Below are 13,862 nucleotides of genomic sequence, written 5' to 3'. Positions count from 1 at the left end.
TGCTACAGACGAAAGCTGAAAATTAGGTGGACTGATAAGGTAAGGAATGCGGAGATTCTCCGCAGAATCGGTGAGGATAGGAATATGTGGAAACACTGACAAGAAGAAGAGGCAGGATGATAGGACATCTGTTAAGACATCAGGGAATGACTTCCGTAATACTAAAAGGAACTGTAGAGGGCAAAAACAGTAAAAGAAGACAGAGATTGGAAGACATCCAGCAAATAATTGAGGACGTAGGTTGCGAGTGCTACATTTGAGATGGAGAGATGGCACAGGAGAGGAATTCGTGACGGGCGTCATCAAACCAGCCAGAAACGGCTGTCTTAAACAAAATAATAATAAAAAAAGATGGTTGCGAGGTGCGTCAAGCTGCACCTCTCCCGCTGGGCACCCTCAACCACAGAGATGCTGGTCGCTCCATGCAACTCGTATCCGATTTGCTTGAAAAATTGTTTTGTGTAGATTAAGCAAAGCTACATCCATCCCTGTAGTTAGTTTCTCAGTAATACTTCTACTTTTCGCGTAAAACAAATAAAAACAAATGTTTAGGGATTCGCTCGGTTTCTTCGCTGTGCAGTCTGTCTCATTCGATTGTGAGGAACCTACTGGGTAAGAAAATATTATTTTTCTGCATCTTGCAGTTTGACAACGTACAACTTGTTTCCTTTTCGTTTTTGCCCCTATTTAGTGGGATAGTTCAAAGTAAACTACAACAGCGCGCGTATTTTGAAATGTTTGCAGTGAAAAATGTACAGGTTACACAGCTTTAATTTGAGCAAAGAAGCCACTGATAGGGAGATTGAAATGATTGTAAGCATATGACGGGCTACCTTGAAAAAATCTATACTAGAGTTTGGCAAGACGCGGCTGTCGGGCCGCCAAAAATTAAATAGTAAATTAAATATGCTGGACCATGCTGCCAAAAAATAACTAGAGCATTCAGGAAGGCTGGTGTTCGCGTAGGAAGAAGTTGGGGGCAATATTACGACATAAGGAAGAATGGAAAACAGATAAGTTTAAGCAATCCGTTGTATACGAAATTGAATGTGGAGGATGTGCTGGGATATACATTGGCCAGACGGGTAGGGATTTTGCCACAAGGTTTAGAGAACATAGCTAATAATAGTGGGATGGGGTGCCGTATGAGGGAGACTGGCCATAAGCTAGCCCCGATAGAAGGTAGCCTAAGGATTTTACATTTAGAACCAAAAGGGAAGATTTTAGATAACCTTGAAGATCTGGAGATCTATGTGCGTATACAGCACGCTCCCCCACAATTAGTTTTTTGGCTTGTTTGAACCGATACTATTTTGAACGTGGTGTCCATTATCCCCTCATAAGAAGTATGATAGTGTATATTATAGGAGCTGGTGGTGTTCTGTGCACGTACCGTTATGATAGGCTAGGTTTTTTGCTGAGTGGTTTGCTAGTTTAACGTCATACGGGGAAAGTTTACTGGGTAGATAGGTTGGCATATACGGATTTGTTCACCACCGAACCCTTTGGGTGGGCCTTGGTGACACAATGGTTTATTTGATTGATTTTAGACTTTAAAGTTATAACACTTTTAATATTCAGTTTTTTGTGTTTTAAAAATCTAGAGCTCTCCGGTATCCGGATAGCATAGGCAGGACTCGGTAAATTGTCGCTCCACTAGTTTATATAAGGAATGTATGAGGTATAGCCCACGTGTGATTTTATGAAAATGTTCTTCCTCTCACCATTAAACTTTTTTCCACGTGGTAGAAGGGTGTAGGTTGTTGTTTGAAGGCTTCTATTTGGGCAATGAAATGAAATGTCGTGTGTCTAGGGCCTCCCGTCGGGTAGACCGTTCGCCTGGTGCAAGTCTTTCGTGTTGACGCCACTTCGGCGACTTGCCCGTCGATGGGGATGAAATGATGATGATTAGGACAGCACAACAACCAGTCCCTAAGCGGAGAAAATCTCCGACCCAGCCGGGAATCGAACCCGGGCCCTTACGATTGACACACTGTCATGCTGACCACTCAGCTACCGGGAGCGGACATTTGGGTAATCATGGCCCATGAATATCACTGGCTGCAATTCGATAGGCGGAGGCTGCCGCCGATGTGGTTGCCGTTGGCTTCAACAGATGGCACCTAAGACGTTTGTGTAGGCGAGCTGATCATTATGACGGATAATGTTGGTTATATTTAATTTGGTGGAGATTTGAGAAGTTGAAAGGTTTATTCATGAAGGAACTCCCCCCCCCCCCCTCTTCCATATTATTCAATTTATATTGACATATGGTTTAAGTTGTGCTGGATATGGTATAGTATGACAATGTAAAAAATTTTGGAGTTTTTAAAAATTAAAAAAAAAAATCCTTTAGTGTTAACGTGTACGGAAGTATTATTCCGGTTGCTAGTCGCCCTCTACCGAGGGCACTTCGCTGCTAGTTGACTTGTTTAGCGTCAGTATACGCTCTGCTTCAAGACTGCTTGTGTGGCAGTTATAGTCGTATGTTATTCGACACTTTCTTTGAGTTGTCAAGGCTGTACGTCTGGTAGGTCAGGAAGGAGCTGAAGTTTGTGATGTGACCAGATCTCATTTTCTGTGACGTTGTGACGTGTTGCATGCTGTTCACTTATGTTTTGTACTTTTTTGTAACATATGTCTGAAGATGGTTGTAATCCAGAAACGCGTAACATGTTCTGATAAGAGTCAACTGAACATCCCATGACTATTGCGATTGTAGAGCATTGGTTGCCAATTATTATGTACTCACTAGCCGTTTTAAGTTTGGTGCGTTTTATGCCAACCATTACTGCACGCAATATTAGCTAAGATATCGAAATTGTTTTTAACAGTGGAGAAATACATGAGATATATTGAGGATTATCCGCGACGTGGCTGCCACCTATGCACCACACACTCACGGCTGTTTCCACTTGCTATGCGGAGTGTGGAGTTGCCTCATGCTTCTCTTCCTTGTATGTTGCCGGTACAAAGCAAAGCTGGAAAATGAAATAAAAACTCAATGAAAAGACAACAAGAGTCATCATCTCATGACGCCGACGCTATGTTTTTTCAGTCCATGCTGCCTGATTTCAGGAAACAATGTTAGCTACATTATTTTATTCACAACTTTAGCTATGTTACTGAATCAATTCGTTCATTTATAAATAACTTGTTCACTTTAAAACTGCCACTTTAGCTGAGCGTGCTGCGAACTGTTGGTGCATTCTGTTATTGGATGTTTGGAGTGACGCACGAGTGATATAACTGGGCTCAAACAAAATGTAACACGATTCCTGAACTGTACTTCGTACACGTGCAACATATGAAACAAACATACATTCAGTTAACAAACCCTTCTACAGCAAAACTACCTAAATGAACAATAAATAAATAAAACTTGTTTTACGGTCAAACAAGGCAGCTGTGCGTGTAGAAGACAACGATTCTTTCGCTTTTAATGTATCATTCTACATTATTGCGTAGGAAATTAAAAAAGAAAGAAATGTTGTGTTGCTGTTTCATAACTAAAGTGAACATGTGACATATTCGCTATTAATACACTCTTACACAGAGAATCGCACGAAGTTAAAGTAAAACGATTGTTGCACGGAACAATAACAGGATCTGGGATTACGATCGCACCTGCAGGTTACTTCGTACCTTTCTCGTTTTCTCTCATTGTTCTGAGAAAGTGTGCCTGCACGTTTGCGCTATGACTATCCATTTCAGCAGATGCTAAGTATACTCAGAAGTAGTCACTCACTTTGACTATATCGTGATTGTACGACGCCGAGCCACATGCGTCACTCCTGTGCTATCCAGTATTGTCAGACACCTTCAGTCCCACCTGTGCATAAACAAAGTATAGTTCCACTTTCTGCCGTCGGCAACTGTAAAATGAACAGTTTATAATTGTAAACTAAAAAAAATGGTTGAAATGAATATAAGCACTACGGGACTTAACTTCTGAGGTCATCAGTCCCCTAGAACTTAGAACTACTTAAAACTAACTAACCTAAGGACATCAAATACACCCATGCCCGATGCTGGATTCGAACCTGCGACCGTAGCAGTCGCGTGGTTTCGGACTGCAACGCCTAGAACCGCTCGACCTGCGGTCGGCAGGAAAACCAACAAATCTGAAGCAGACCTGGTAGAAAGGCAGTGAATAAACAAGGAGACAGAGGGAAAACGTCAGCGGGGCTAGTGCTGCACTGGGCGCTGTAGGTACCCAAGGGGTGGGGGGTCGGAGCATAATCCTCCCCTTCCTTCGCCACTGGAAAGAACCCTGACTTCTGACTTCCGAGCTCTGTACCTGCTACCTGCCGTCCGAACCATTTCGCCTTACTTAAGTCCCCATCGCAGCGATTCAGTAGCAGGAATTCTCGTGTAACGACGTTGGTGTGGACTCAAGTTTCAGTATCCTTTGTACCAGTATGTGACAGCCTAAAATTCATTGTGATGATCCACGCTATGTTGCAAAACTAAAAGGGCCAAGGGACTTTACTTTTAGAGTTCAACTCTTTCATACATCAAGTAAGTCAATGAAAGTTTAAGTGTCAGGAGCTTCGACTACCACTACGGTCTCACACAGCTGCCTGCAAAGTGCGGGCGAATGAGGTGGGAGCAGCAACTAAGTGCATTAAGGTATGCCTGACACAAACAGTGAAGCACCCAGGGGACATGGACGAGTGTCAATTAAACTTCGTACACTTACATACCATCATCAGCAGGTATGTAAATGGTTAGAGTTCCAGTTCTCTGTGACACATAGAACAGCCATCAGACTGCATTAGTATTGTTCATATTTAGTGTTATTACTATGCCTGATACAGTGTATAAGGGGCGTGTGCAGTGTTGGATGTTGTGTGAACGACGGGATATATCGCGTACTCGTGTGAGACAGTGGCATAAGCACCTGATTGAGTTTGAAAGGGACTTCATTCTACATCTCTACATTTACATCCACACTCCGCAAGCCACCTTACGGTGTGTGGGTCTCCATTTGGCCGGCTGGTCGAATCTTACAATATCCAGATTTATGAGAATTCCAATGTGACATTGGCCCTGTGTTGGTCTGCATGAGAATGTAAGAGAAGACATACTCCTTGTCAACGTTCCGACTGACACGCCTGAACACTGCAAAAGAGTATCACTGTATTGTGCGCCAATCTTAACGCCTTCATATCTACGATGCCACAAAAGATAAAAAAACGGACTCCTCGCAATATTCTGTGTCATCACGCACAATTGGCCCGCAACTAGCAGCCGCTAGACTAGGGGATTACCACTCAATGCAGTGGCTTCCGTTAATACCACAAAATAAAAGGCTGCGTTTCGAGTGGTGCCATGGCGGGGAAGCATGTACTGATGATGAATGGCATCGTATGCGTCCAGCAGTGATTCACAGTTCTGCACTACGCCAGATGACCTTCGTTGGCGAGTACGGCGAAGACCTTTCTTCCAGTGTTTTGGAGAAGCACAGCGATATTACTCCTAGTCTCAAAACTTTGGGGAGTCATCGGGTAAGATTTCGGGTCATGGCAGATTGTTACTGAGGTACCTCAGACAGCACCATGGTACGTCACGGAAACTGTGCGCCTTCATGCGTTATCTTTCATGGATAGTACGTACCATCGTGCCATTTTTTAACAGGATAATGCTCGTACACAAATGACAACGGTTTGTATGAGCTGTCCGCGTGGCGGTTATGTATTTCCGTGGACACCATGATTCCTAGATGAGTCTCCGATAGAGCAGTGTAATATCACCTCGGACAACTCCGTCACAGTGTCAGTATCGAGGACATCAAAGAACAGACAACAGTTGTGGTCAGCTTGCCTCAGGAGAGGATACAGAGACTTTATGACAACCTTTGAAAAACGAATCAGTGCATGAATCAAGGCCTGAGGAGTGCACGGTCAATGCCGGCCGCTTTAGCGCAGCGGTTCTATGCGCTTCAGTCTGGAACCGCGCTGCTGTTACGGTCGCAGGTTCGAAACCTGTCTCGGGCATGTATGTGTGTGATGTCCTTAGGTTAGTTAGGTTTAAGTAGTTCTAAGTCTAGGGGACTCAAGATGTATGAGACAGGCGAAATACCCTCAGACTTCAAGAAGGATATAATAATTCCAATCCCAAAGAAAGCAGGTGTTAACAGATGTGAAAATTACCGAACCATCAGTTTAATAAGTCACAGCTGCAAAATACTAACGCGAGTTCTTTACAGACGAGTGGAAAAACTAGTAGAAGCCGACCTTGGGGAAGATCAGTTTGGATTCCGTAGAAATGTTGGAACACGTGAGGCAATACTGACCCCACGACTTATCTTAGAAGAAAGATTAAGGAAAGGCAAACCTACTTTTCTAGCATTTGTAGACTTAGAGAAAGCTTTTGACAATGTTGACTGGAATACTCTCTTTCAAATTCTAAAGGTGACAGGGATAAAATACAGGGAGCGAAAGGCTATTTACAATTTGTACAGAAACTAGATGGCAGTTATAAGAGTCGAGGGGAATGAAAGGGAAGCAGTGGTTGGGAAGGGAGTGAGAAAGGGTTGTAGCCTCTCCCCGATGTTAATCAATCTGTATATTGAGCAAGCAGTAAAGGAAACAAAAGAAAAATTTGGAGTAGGTATTAAAATCCATGGAGAAGAAATAAAAACTTTAAGGTTTGCCGATAACATTGTAATTCTGTCAGAGACAGCAAAGGACTTGGAAGAGCATTTGAACGGAATGGACAGTGTCTTGAAAGGAGGGTATAAGATGAACATCAACAAAAGCAAAACGAAGATAATGGAATGTTGTCGAATTAACTCGGGTGATGCTGAGGGAATTAGATTAGGAAATGAGACACTTCAAGTAGTAAAGCAGTTTTGCTATTTGGGGAGCAAAATAACTGATAATGGTCGAAGTAGAGAGGATATAAAACGTAGACTGGCAATGACGAGGAAAGCATTTCTGATGAAGAGAAATTTGTTAACGTCGAGTGTAGATTTAAGTGTCAGGAAGTCTTTTCTGAAAGTATTTGTATGGAATGTAGGCATGTATGGAAGTGAAACATGGACTTTAAATAGTTTGGAGAAGAAGACAATAGAAGCTATTGAAAGGTGGTGCTAGAGAAGAATGCTGAAGTTTAGATGGGTAGATCACATAACTAATGAGGAAGTGTTAAATAGAATGGACATGTTCTGAGGCATCAGGGGATCACAAATTTAGCATTGGAGGACAGCGTGGAGGATAAAAATCGTAGAGGGAGACCAAGAGGTGAATATACTGTGCAGGTTCAGAAGGATGTAGGTTGCAGTAGGTACTGGGAGATGAAGGAGCTTGCACAGGATGGAGTAGCATGGACAGCTGCATCAAACCAGTCTCATGACTGAAGACAACAACAACAACAACAACAACAACAACAACAACCCTCCAGTTTTGCGCCCTACTGTGGTGTTGTCAAGGAGGTGTGATACACTGACACATGCATGAATAAAATTGCAAAGAGTTCCTCTAAGGACCCCCAGTTCAGAAACACCCTCGGTGCAACTGGTTGCCTTTGTTGGGCCCTTTAAAAATGTACCTGTTGAGAGACAAACTATGATGAGAGCCGCAGGCACCCGCAGGTAGTCTGCTCTGCTGCTCTTGAACCTGCTAGTAAGCATGCAGAATCTGATAGGTGGGATGGGGCTGCTTGTGTGAAAGCTAAGACGTTTTCAGAATGAGAGACAATTACCACGTTTCTAAAAAGTGGCTGTTTAATTGTGTTGCGCAGTGTAGGATCGTGTAAAACCTTCAGTTCCTTCTGTTTCTTCTTTATCACACATTTTTCCAATATGTCTTCAGCTTCTCCCCATCGTGTATTTTCCTTTCTTGACATTGTATTGTTCCTACTATATTTTTTCTTCTTCGAAAGAGTTTTTTACCTCGCGTTTTACCTTAAAGGATGTTCTTCTGTTGTTTCCTTTTCTTTGAGGTTTCTTTTCAGTTTTTATCTTACTTCTATAGACCATGTTGTTGTTGATTTCTTTTAACGTAGACTAAATATCGAAAACTTGTTTCATTACTTTGTTCTCGTCCACTTAGCCTTTGCCATTACTTGTGTCGATTGTTAAATATTCATGTGCATGAAATATTCTGGCCTTACGACTTACCCAAGATAGCAGTTGATTATAATTTATTTCGTATTAACTAAATTTCGCAGCCAGATTTGCAGCCAATGAGAGGCAAGTATAATCTCCCATAAAGAGAAGATAGTAAGAGCATTAACCACTCCTCCTATTTCCTTATTAGGTAGCGAGATTTAGACTCCTTTCCCAGACCAGCTATTGTTGTTGTTGTTGTTGTTATAGTCTTCAGTCCTGAGACTGGTTTGATGCAACTCTCCATGCTACTCTATCCTGTGCAAGCTGCTTCATCTCCCAGTACCTACTGCAGCCTACATCTTTCTGAATCTGCTCAGTGTATTCATCTCTTGGTCTACCTCTACGATTTTTACTCTCCACGCTGCCCTCCAATACTAAATTGGCGATCCCTTGATGCCTCAGAACGTGTCCTACCAACGGATCCCTTCTTCTAGTCAAGTTGTGCTACAAACTCCTCCCCAATTCTATTCAATAGCCCGTTATTAGTTATGTCATCTACCCATCTAATCTTCAGCATTCTTCTGTAGCACCACATTTCAAAAGCTTCTATTCTCTTCTTGTCCAAACTACACTCCTGGAAATGGAAAAAAGAACACATTGACACCAGTGTGTCAGACTCACCATACTTGCTCCGGACACTGCGAGAGGGCTGTACAAGCAATGATCACACGCACGGCACAGCGGACACACCAGGAACCGCGGTGTTGGCCTTCGAATGGCGCTAGCTGCGTAGCATTTGTGCATCACCGCCGTCAGCCAGTTTGCCGTGGCATACGAAGCTCCATCGCAGTCTTTAACACTGGTAGCATGCCGCGACAGTGTGGACGTGAACCGTATGTGCAGTTGACGGACTTTGAGCGAGGGCGTGTAGTGGGCATGCGGGAGGCCGGGTGGACGTACCGACGAATTGCTCAACACGTGGTGCGTGAGGTCTCCACAGTACATCGATGTTGTCGCCAGTGCACGTGCCCTTCGACCTGGGACCGGACCGCAGCAACGCACGGATGCACGCCAAGACCGTAGGATCCTACGCAGTGCCGTAGGGGACCGCACCGCCACTTTCCAGCAAATTAGGGACACTGTTGCTCCTGGGGTATCGGCAAGGACCATTCGCAACCGTCTCCATGAAGCTGGGCTACGGTCCCGCACACCGTTAGGCCGTCTTCCGCTCACGCCCCAACATCGTGCAGCCCGCCTCCAGTGGTGTCGCGACAGGCGTGAATGGAGGGACGAATGGAGACGTGTCGTCTTCAGCGATGAGAGTTGCTTCTGCCTTGGTGCCAATGATGGTCGTATGCGTGTTTGGCGCCGTGCAGGTGAGCGCCACAATCAGGACTGCATACGACCGAGGCACACAGGGCCAACACCCAGCATCATGATGTGAGGAGCGATCTCCTACACTGGCCGTACACCTCTGGTGATCGTCGAGGGGACACTGAATAGTGCACGGTACATCCAAACCGTCATCGAACCCATCGTTCTACCATTCCTAGACCGGCAAGGGAACTTGCTGTTCCAACAGGACAATGCACGTCCGCATGTATCCCGTGCCACCCAACGTGCTCTAGAAGGTGTAAGTCAACTACCCTGGCCAGCAAGATCTCCGGATCTGTCCCCCATTGAGCATGTTTGGGACTGGATGAAGCGTCGTCTCACGCGGTCTGCACGTCCAGCACGAACGCTGGTCCAACTGAGGCGCCAGGTGGAAATGGCATGGCAAGCCATTCCACAGGACTACATCCAGCATCTCTACGATCGTCTCCATGGGAGAATAGCAGCCTACATTGCTTCGAAAGGTGGATATACACTGTACTAGTGCCGACATTGTGCATGCTCTGTTGCCTGTGTCTATGTGCCTGTGGTTCTGTCAGTGTGATCATGTGATGTATCTGACCCCAGGAATGTCTCAATAAAGTTTCCCCTTCCTGGGACAATGAATTCACGGTGTTCTTATTTTAATTTCCAGGAGTGTATTTATCGTCCATATTTCACTTCCATACGTGGCTACACTCCATACAAGTACTTTCAGAAACGACTTCCTGACACTTAAATCTATACTCGAGTTCACAAATTTCTCTTCTTCAGAAACGCTTTCCTTGCCATTGCCAGTCTACATTTTATATCCTCTCTACTTCGACCATCATCAGTAATTTTGCTCCCCAAATAGCAAAACTCCTTTACTACTTGAAGTGTCTCATTTCATAATCTAATTCCCTCAGCATCACCCGAGTTAACTCGACTACATTCCATTATCCTTGTTTTGTTTTTGTTGATGTTCATCTTATATCCTCCTTTCAAGACACTGTCCATTCCTTTCAACTGCTCTGGAAACTTTTTCCTTTGCTGTATATGACAGAATTGCAATGTCGTCGACGAACGTCAAAGTTTTTATTTCTTCTCCATGGATTTTAATACCTACTCTGAATTTTTTTCTTGTTTCCTTTACTGCTTTCTCAATATACAGACTAAATAACATCGGGGAGAGGGTATACCCTTGTCTCACTCCCTTCCCAACCATTGCTTCTCTTCCATCTCCCTCGAGTCTGCCATCTGGTTTCTTTACAAAAAGACAACCAGCTGAAAACAGAATTTGTTGCTTCGCCACTTATATATCACTCAGAAGCAAAAATCTTGCAACCAAACGAAAATAATATATCAGCACCTTAATTCTTTCGGCTAGAAAGCAAGAATTGTTTTTTTTTTGTCTCAAAAGCACTGAAAGTAGGGAAAGAATCTTAGATATGTTGTGCTGGCGAAGAGGAAGAAATGAGTTTAATTTCGACGAAAACAGCTAGCGGAGCTGCAGCAACATTAACAATGCAGATTTAATTTTCGCTGCCTCGCGTCGTGACCCATTCTAGGGCTTACCAGGGCGCCTGGGTCGGGTCCGTGGTTAATGACCGCACACGGAAACTTTTTCCCGTGGTGAAGGCAACAGGCGACCACCCACCGCGACCGCAGGCCAGCGTCACCCCGTGTCGAGAATAAACGAAAGACGCGCAGGAGGGGCGACGGTTTTAGCATAAGCCACAGTTCGATTATTACCGCTTTAGCCCCTGTTTTCTTAAGCGCCTCGGCTCATGTTTTAAACATGCGGAGCGCGGAGGAAGAGGTGTAGCTTTTCCAGGAACAGGGGTGTGGAGTGTCGGGAAGGGGTGGCGGGTGTGGTGGGGGGGGGGGGGAGGGGAGAGGCAGCGGGGAGGGGAGGAATAAGGGCGCCTGAGATATTACACCTGCCGGCGGGGCCGGGATGAAGGGCCTTTAGCGGCTCTACTCTACTCTGCCCGACCGCGGGTAATTGAATGCCGCTCGCCTCAAAGAACGCGCTGCGGATCTGTTTGCACGGCCAGCCCCGGTACACTGGCGCCGCTCGTGGAACGATCTGGGCTGCTAATGATATTCAAATTTGACTGCGCGGCGAGACAACGCGAGGTGCGGCACTGCCCCGCTAGTTTACTCGAGTAGGTCAAGGGGTGCGCTCGTCCTAAAGACTGCGGGAGTGGCGACAGTAACATAGAGTTTCAAAGAAAGAGCTTATTATCTGGTTATATACGACGTGTGATCAAAAAGTAAGGGGAGTTTTGGTTTTCCTTAATCATACCATATTTCTAAATTTCCGGAAAGTGTTTCACACGTTGTCCCATTGCAGGCTGTTACAGAAGGTACGAGCATGTGGAATAGATTCATAGGTATGTGAGTGGCTCGAAGACTTCTTAAATAATAGAACCCAGTACTTTGTCGTCGACGGTGAGCGTTCATCAGAGACAAATGGTTCAGATGGCTCTGAGCACTATGGGACTCAACATCTGAGGTCATCAGTCCCCTAGAACTTAGAACTACTTAAACCTAACTAACCTAAGGACATCACACACATCCATGCCCGAGGCGGTAGCGCGGTTCCAGACTGTAGCGTCTAGAACCGCTCGGCCTCTCCGGCCGGCCATCAGAGACTAGGGTGACCTAGGGATGTAGAATATGTATAATAGAACCATTACTACTCTCTAAATATAAATGATTTGGCAGTGAGGATGGGCAACAATTAGCAGTTATGTGCTGGCAATGCTAAAATGTACGGTAAAGTGTCGAAGTTGAGTGACTGTAGGAGGATACAAGATGAATTTGAAGTCATTTTGACTATTTTTCGACTGTAACTGTCTCAAGAAATACGAAAAGATTTTTTTTAAAAAAATTACCGCTACGAGTCACAACCTTTGTCAACTATTGTATTATTTATTTATTTAGTGACATGTTTCGAGGGTTAAACCTTATCTTCAGGCTAAATGGCATTACGAAAACAACTTTACAATAAGGTCATACTGATATTACATATACTTTTCATAAATGCTGTGGTCATCATGAGGAAGAAGAGAAAAATTAGTAAGAGGCGATCTCACTTTGGAAAGTTGGCTGATGTTTGCACGAAAATGTTGTGTAACTGTCACTTACTTTGTTCTTCTGGCGTGGCAGTCTCGTTTTGATGTGTTGCGGTGTATTCATTTCCGTGACTCTCTTGGTCACTGTTCACAAATTGTCACCAGTGTAGCAGTAATTCGGAAACACGATCAGAAACAGTTCTGTAGTGCAGTGGACAAGAAGGCAGTCCACTGCACTACAGAACTGTTTCTGATCGTGTTTCCAACTTACTGCTGTATTAGTGACAATTTGTGAACAGTGACCAAAAGAGCCATGGAAATGGATACACCGCAACACATCAAAATGAGACTGCTTCGCCAGAAGAGCAAAGTGAGTGACCGTTACACAACATTTTCGTCCAAACATCTGTCCAGCTTCCAAAGTGACAACGCCTCTTACTAAGTTTTCTCTTCTTCCGCAGGATGACCACAGCATTTACGAAAAGACTATGTAATATCAGTACGACCTTATTGTAAAGTTCTTTTTGTAATGCCATTTAGCCTGAAGATGAGGTTTAACCCTCGAAACATGTCGCTAAATAAATAAGTAATACAACAGGTGACAAAGTTCGTGACTGGTAGCAGTAATTAAAAAAAAAAAAACGTTTACAGCATACAAGATGACTTAGACAAAATTTCTAGTTGGTGTTACTCTAAATATAGATAAACGTAAATTAATGCGGATGAGTAGGAAAAACAAACCTGTAAAGTGCGGACACAGCATTAGTAGCGTCGTGCTGGACACAGCCAAGTCGTTTAAATATCTGGGCGTAACCTTGCAAAGCCATATGAAATAGAACGAGCATTCTGGTAGGAGAGGCGAACTATCGACTTCGATTTATTAGGACAATCCTAGGAAAGCGTAGACCTTCTGTAAAGGGGGACCCTTATAGGACGCTGGTGCAACCTATTCTTAGGCACCGCTCGAGCGTTTGGGATCCGTCCCAGATCGGATTAAAGGAAGACATCGAAGCAATTCAAGGGCGAGCTGCTACATTTGTTACCGGTAGGTTTGAACAACGCGCAAGTGTTACGGAGATACTTCGGGAACTCAAATGGGAATTTCAGGAGGGGAGGTGACATTCTTCTCGCGGAACACTATTAAGAAAATTTAAAGAAGCGACGCTTCAAGCTGACTACAGAACGATTCTGTTGCCTCCAGGTAAAGATCACAAAGATAAGATACGAAAAATTGGGACTTATAAGGAGGCATACAGACAGTTGTTTTTGCCTCGTTTTGTTTTGAGTGGAACAGGAAAGGAAATGACTGGTAGTGATACGGAGTACGCTCTGCCAAGCGCTGTAAGGTGGACTGCGGAGTGTAGATGTTGACA

This window comes from Schistocerca gregaria, chromosome 3 (assembly GCF_023897955.1).
Source record: "Schistocerca gregaria isolate iqSchGreg1 chromosome 3, iqSchGreg1.2, whole genome shotgun sequence".
NCBI classification, from domain to species: Eukaryota; Metazoa; Arthropoda; class Insecta; order Orthoptera; family Acrididae; genus Schistocerca; species Schistocerca gregaria.
This window is presented reverse-complemented; position numbering follows the sequence as displayed.